The sequence below is a fragment of the Culex quinquefasciatus genome, chromosome 1, assembly GCF_015732765.1.
Source record: "Culex quinquefasciatus strain JHB chromosome 1, VPISU_Cqui_1.0_pri_paternal, whole genome shotgun sequence".
Classification (NCBI taxonomy): Eukaryota; Metazoa; Arthropoda; class Insecta; order Diptera; family Culicidae; genus Culex; species Culex quinquefasciatus.
In genome coordinates, this window is record NC_051861.1 from 72,202,820 (window position 1) to 72,210,148 (window position 7,329).

The window sequence follows — 7,329 nt, forward strand, 5'->3', positions numbered from 1 at the left end:
ACCTTCCATCGGATGAGGAAGTAAAATGTCGGTCCCGGCCTTGGTTGTTAGGCCGTTAAGTCATTCCAGGTGTAGGAGTCGTCTCCATGCCATAAGTACAAACAACACACCAAACCAAGCCTACTCCGGTGGAATCGCTGGCGGCGGTTGGACTCGCAATCCAAAGGTCGTCAGTTCAAACACTGGGGTGGAAGGTTCCTTGGAGTAAAAAGAGGTTTGGGTGCTCTCCCCATTCAAGCCTTCGGACTCCTAGGTTCGAGCAGAAACTTGCAATAGAGACCACAAAAGACCCGGGGGTCGTTAATGTGGATGGTTTGATTTTTTTTTGAGGCTTGTACGACATGGATGTGAGTGTGCTGAAAGAAGAGCTCAAAACTCTTAAGTTAAACGTAATCGAAGTCTTCAAGATGACGAGACACAACAAGGACATCAAGAATCGTGATCAACTGTACCTGGTTCATCTCGAAAAAGGATCGACAACGCCGTTTGAGCTGAAAGCAGTTCGGGCAATTTTCAACATCATCGTGACTTGGGAACGTTATCGTCCAGTGCACCGAGACGTGACACAATGTTCGAACTGCTTGCAGTTTGGACATGGTGGAAGGAACTGCATCAAGAGTCGTTGTGCAATCTGCGGAGGTGAGCACAAAACTCAAGCTTGCGAAACAATCAACGAGAACATCGAAATGAAATGCTTCAATTGCGGCGGCGACCATTCGACCAAGAATCAAAGCTGCCCAAAACGAGCTGAGTTTGTAAAAATTCGGCAGCAAGCGACGACGAGGCACCAACCAAATCGTCGCAAAACACCACCAACTTTCACAGACGTGGATTTTCCTGCTTTGGCGTCACCTGGAGGGGGATCTGTTCGAGTGTTTCCATTTCTGCAGCCATTGCCATTGAATCAGCGGCAAAAAATTGCAGAGTATACAACACCTCCAGGCTTCAGTCAGCATCCGAGGGAAAACCAATCTGGATCATCAACGGATGAAGGTAGTAACGTCATGATTCGAATTCCCGGACGCTTTGAAACCCGGACACCCCATCTTGTTTTATCAATTATTTGGATATAAGTTTGCATTATGAATGTCTTAACTGTGTTATTTGATGAACATTTCTGTGCAAATTTGTGCGATTCATAAGCAAAATTGAGTGGCCGGAATTCGAAGCAAAAGTGTCCGGATTTCGATGTTTCTGTATTTCCAACTTAGGCCGTTGTAAGTTTATGTCAACCTTTGAAAAATTATCAAAAATCGGAGGGCAAAAACCTTCAAAATTTTCATGAAAATAGAAGTCTAATCAACGGAAAACAATCTAAAATGCATTTTTCTGCATTGATAATCATATTTAGCATGTTTGGGCTTGTTTGAAAACGTTTTGAATTTTTACGAAATTCCAAAAATAAATATTTATTTTGTTTACAACAACAACAAATCGTGTTCATTCGTTCATTGAAACAGTTCATTCCATGGAGTGGCTTATATGGACAAATGACCGCCTCTTATTCACCGGACCGTGGTGGCCGATATGGCAAAGGCGCCAATCGGCCTGAAATTTTCAGGCGTTGTTTGTACATATAAAACTAGCATCTGGCCAAAATATGAGCACTATAGGTCAACGAGAAGTGGGGCAAATCGGGACACAAAGTTTGAATATTCAAAAACGTCAAAAATCTTAAAAATGCTGTAACTTAATTTCAAAATTCAAAATGCAGCGTGAAGCATCCCAATTGGTTAAATCTAAAGCGAGTTGTTGGATTTTAGTAAAAAAAAACACAATTTTCAAACTCAAATAAAAAACTGTTCCATCCAGATATCAACTCGATACAAACTGGAGCTACCATCTGAGACTGAAAACGCTTTGGCAGTTTAACACATAAAATAGACAATTTTACTTTTAGTGATTTTTTTGGTTGAAAATTTTTGCTCGGGGGTCCCCTTAGATCCTATTATAGTATTCGTGTTCCTGAAACAATTTCACAATATAAACATGCATAAAAACGTTTATTCATCCATTTAAACCAAATTTAAACCCTATGAAAAAATAATTTAAAAAAATAAATGAAGCTGCCTTTTTCTGGTGGCATCTAGTATCCTTGGAAACGGACAGGCAGATTGGCGAGGTCGTTGCGCGATGGGTATGCTTTGTTCGTGGACTCGCTCTTATGTCAATTGTTTACAAAACAGTTCACGTAACGTAACGTAACAGTAACGTTCTTAACACACAACAGTAGTATTCAAGCCCCCCCTCCATCCCTCAAAATTATTGAAAGAAACTCGTTTAACCTCCTTTTCCAGTTTGTTTTCATCGTTCCGCTTTGATGTATCTCTATGCCACAAGTGATTCGATTCGTAAGCAAATACCGGGCATTTAATCCGATATTGCAACGATAGAGGATCTAGAGGAAATAGAACACGAGCCCTGTGATCAATCATGTAAAAATGATTTCCTTCATCTTAGGTTCCCATACATCATGGTTTATCACGAGAACGAAAAAGAAAAAAAATCGCTATGTAACGGAAGGAAGGACATCATGGAAAAATTCAGCCAGAATAAATCTGATTCTTCTTAGCCAAATATTTTGGCTTGGTTGTATCGAGGCCGGAACCTGCACCAGCAACAGCAGCGTGGGCTAAACAGATAAAAGTCAAGCCCCTGGGACTCCCGCATCCACATATCATTCCTTCTTCGTTTTTTTGGGGAAATTTTCTCCCTTTAATCTCGTGCACACCAGCGATGATGATGTGAAAATAAACATTGGAAACGACAGAGAGGGCCGAGGAAAAGCGGAAGCATCCCTAGGAAAACCATTTCAATTTGCCAATCTCAGAGGTCGTTTTCTTATCGGCGCACTCATAGTCCAGAACGCCCAACCCAAAATCCAAGAAAGTCATTCCAAACCCAAAAGAAGACAAGAAAAACCACCCTCACAAAGTAAGCCATGTGGACATCCGAGCGCGCCACGATAGAGGAACACATCTATCATCGCTGCCTACTTCGGCCAGATTGAGGGCAGCTGGCAAGCATTTACGGGGGTGATTTTGGCCCACACGTCCCGCGTTTGCCGACACACTTGGCCTCGAATGGTTGGTATTTCATGGCCTGCTGCTGCCAAGGTGCTGAATCACAAATGGACACGTGATCACTCACGGGAGTAATAAACGTTCCAGTGAGCTGGTCTAATTTGGGGGTGGAACATACAGTTCTTCGGAAGTGATGAATAGCGTGGCGATAGCAATTCGAGCAAATGGAATTTTTCTTTCACTTGCAACTTAAAGTGTCTTTATTACAGCTTGAGAGATTCCCCATTTGATGGACAACTGTGAACTGCCGTTTCTAAATTTGACTTTTCACCTTCCATGACAGGGCCTAATCATACACATCACTGAAAGAATGGCGCATAGCAACATCACATGTTTTACACATGAATCCGCCCCATACGGCTTAGCATGCGAATATCATGTGCAAATCACATCAAAAAAGTTCAATCTGCGAAGTAGTAAATTCAAGTGAAATTCCCATCAAACTGAAGTGAAAAACACTGCACCTTCACATGTCATCACACATGACTATCACGTTGATTTTTCATAAGAATAAAATGGATTGCACGTATGATTTCAATGAATTTCTTTCTTTCATTCTGTAAAAAAGTCAAAGTAGTTATGTCACATACATAACCGGAATGGCGTAGACTACGTAAAGTTTTGAGATGTGGACATTGAGTTTTCCATATCTTAATTTTGAAGAATTAGCTAGATACTTGAAATACATTAACGGAATAAGATCGTAAATGGGAGATGGACCCCCCGACTAAACAGAACTTAACACTCCAGTCAACTCAACTGTCATGTAACCATACTTTGAATGTGTTGGTAAATCTTTGACTAGAAAGCCTTATTTAAACAATGGAAACATTGAATGGAGGAGAGAAAAACAAAAAACGATTTTTTTCGCGAATCGAATGAAAATTTGGTACCATAATGTGGGGGAGAGAGGGGTTCAGAAAGCTGTGCAATCCGTCACCCCCGAAGACCAACACTAGTTCCTGAAAGGCATTTCGCCGACTCATCACGGGTGGGACGAGAGACGGGGAGTTAGGCAAACAGTTTGGAATTGGACACGACGCAATTCTTTCAGAAGCGCTCGCCGCGAATGCGACGAGCTAGTTGTTGTTTCACAACCACGGCTTGACCCACGAGAGGCAACTGTTCGGCGAGAAGGCAGCTCCGGGTGGGACGAGGGACGGGGGTTGAGGCAACTCTGAAGAGTTGGGAAATCCTCACCCCCTACCACGAAAGATCCAAATGGTCCGGCCATCGAGAGGCAACTGGCTGACGGTGAGGACGAGAAGGCGATGCGCGCTTCTTTTCCAGTTCTGGTCCCTCTCTCCTGCTGCTGCTGCTCTGGGCTGAGCTTTCCTGCTGCTGCTGCTGCTGCCGGTCCGACGTCTGAGACGTGAATGATAGAATGGGCTCTGGCGCGCGTTCTTATATAGCCTTTCGGCCCGCTACTTCCCCTCCTTTTTCGCGACCGACACTCGGTCGCGTTGCTCGGATGATTTTCCCCTCAAAATAGGTACTTGACATTCCCGTCCGTGAGTGGGAAGCGCTCATTTTGCTTGCAAAATCTGTGCATTTTGGAAACATTTTAAAAGATTCAATTGTTTCAATAGTTAAACTATTTTGCCAACAATGAAAGTTTTATAGCAAATTCCTGAATAATTTTCGAATCGAATGGAGCATAAATCGTGTCGATTCGATTAGAGGGAAGGAAGATATAAGCGTTTGACGGATGACGCAGTAATCCAGGGCCTTCGGCCCGGGTTTTTTGGAATGACACCCCAGTACCTTCGACAAAGACGTAAGTCTACGTCAAAAATATTATTCAGAAAATCTCTTTAAAATAAAATGAATTTTGCACATTTTTTTTAAATCACACACTTTTTGAACCGAGGTTTTCGACGGCAATGACGATGAGTTCTGACTGACAATCCTCAAAATTCCACCGCGATCGCTTCCGGCACCGCTCCAACCGTCGGATTAATCGCATAGATTCCTGGTCACTGAACAGCCTTGTGCCTTCAAAGGCCGGTGATATTTTTTTTGTGACGCCGGACATTTTCGTCCACAGGTCATGCACCCGATTTTAATTTGCTAGAAAAGTGACAAAAATAGTTATTTCAATTGATTGCCTGTGGTTAATATACACTGAAAGAAACCAACATAGCAATCTCAAGTGTTTTTTCACGTGAGAGTCTCCAAACATCAACACAATAAATTCACGTGCTTTTCCTTTGGTTTTGATAAGACTTTCATAATGAATGCATGTGAAAACCGCATTCGTTTCATCAATTTTTATCCACTCTTTTTTCATTGGATTTTCATGTTTGATTCAAGTGAATTGCTCTTGGATTCACCCCAACTGTCCTATACAATGAAGTTCATGTGTAAAGCACGTTACTTTGACTTGATTTGATTTTGAGTGAGTGTTGTTAATTTTCTCCTTGGTAAATATAGTTTAAATTGTTTGCAATGAAATGCAGTTTACTAAAAGTCTTCTGTGTCCACAGATGCTCAGGTTGACCCCGATAATCCGGATAAAATTTTTGAAATCTTGGTCCAACACGGATTGGCAAAGATTGCGGAACGAGCGGACAATTGAGTGACCTTGGTAAAACATATAATTTATCATGAAAAATAGAACGTTTATTTTTCCTTCTTTTTGATGACAGGATTTCCAACAATTGAACGCCGACGAGCCTGTGACCGCGCCTACAGAATATGCTGACAGTTCCCCTTTTGGCGGAGATAAATCTTCCGTTTCCTCCGATTTTTTGACCGTAGAATTCGGCGGAGCGCACCAGCAGCCGCAATCAACACCTGGCTGGGAAAAGATTCCGAAGGAAGAGGACGGAACGGAACAGGTGCTGTCGGGTTATTTTGTCCGATCGCCACCTCGCCCCGGAGGCGCTCAGGTAAAGAAGAAGATTCTCGGTTCTCAGTTGGTTTTTAAGTTCTTGTACGCTTTTTCCAAAAAACACACAGCAGCCCCTTCAATCAACATCCGGAACAAACGCTGAGCAATATTTACTTATTTTGTATATTTTTTCCAGATTTCCACGACCAGCCGGTATCAGGAGAAAGAGAATACCTCCAGTCTGGCAAATGATCCCCCGATCGCCGAGCTCACGCCTGAGCGACTAAAGACTCTTCTGAATCAAACCGTTCTTGATCAAACGATCACTAATCTGGCCGGCAAGGGAAGGCTGTCGGATAACAGACGTAGTGATTTGTGCGGTATTGTTGCAGAATGGCACTTGAAAAACAGGAGCAAATGTTATTGCCGCGATTTTCATAAATATGCAGAGTCGAAATCCTGAAAATGGATTCAAGTTATTTTTTAGTAGGACAGCTTTGGCAATGTGGAGGTTTCGATGACCATAATTGGCCCAAGAGGTTATAAACCAAACTTTATTACACAGATTGTTATCACTTACTGAACTAGATGGACCGCCGATAATGATATACTCAGTTAATCATAAACAATATTTTAGAATTAAGCGAGGTTTTTATAACGACGAGGAAGAGTAGGTATGTGGAAGGATCAAATGTAATAAAAACACATGTATTACTTATGTTGCAAAACAATTTTTATTGTATTATTCTGGTATTGCCAGTAAATCGAATTCAATTGAATTATTTTAAATTGCATAAAAATGTATGCAATTTTAATTTATTCAATTGAATTCGAATGCTGCAGGTTATTTGATTTTAAATAAAATTCTACATAAAAATTCAAAAGATTTTCTCTTGAAAATGAAAAGGAAAAAATAATATTTGTATGTGAAATCTTATCAATTTCAATATGAATTTCACATGATAATCATGTGCTATGACACGTTAAGCTAACGTGTTTTTCATTATATTGAGATAAGAATTTCACGTAATAATCATGTGTGATGACACTTGAAGTATACGTGCTTTCCATATGAAGCTTACGCGGCACGCGATTGATTTTTTTTATATGATTTACACGTGACATTCACATGCCAAGTCGTATGGGGCAGATTCATGTGTAAAACATGGGAAGTTGCTATGTTGGTTTCTTTCAGTGTACTTACATTTTTTAAACTACAGTTATCCCTCATATTCGGAACAGTTTACAGATCTGCCAATGTTCAACAAATCATAGCAAATCGATAATTGAACTTAATGATTCGCTTATACCTTCATTTGAAAGCTTTTCTTGCGATCTTTCGATTGATGTATAGACTTGTTGTACATTTTTACGTTTTATATCAAGTTTTTAAAGAAAAACATTGACTCTTGA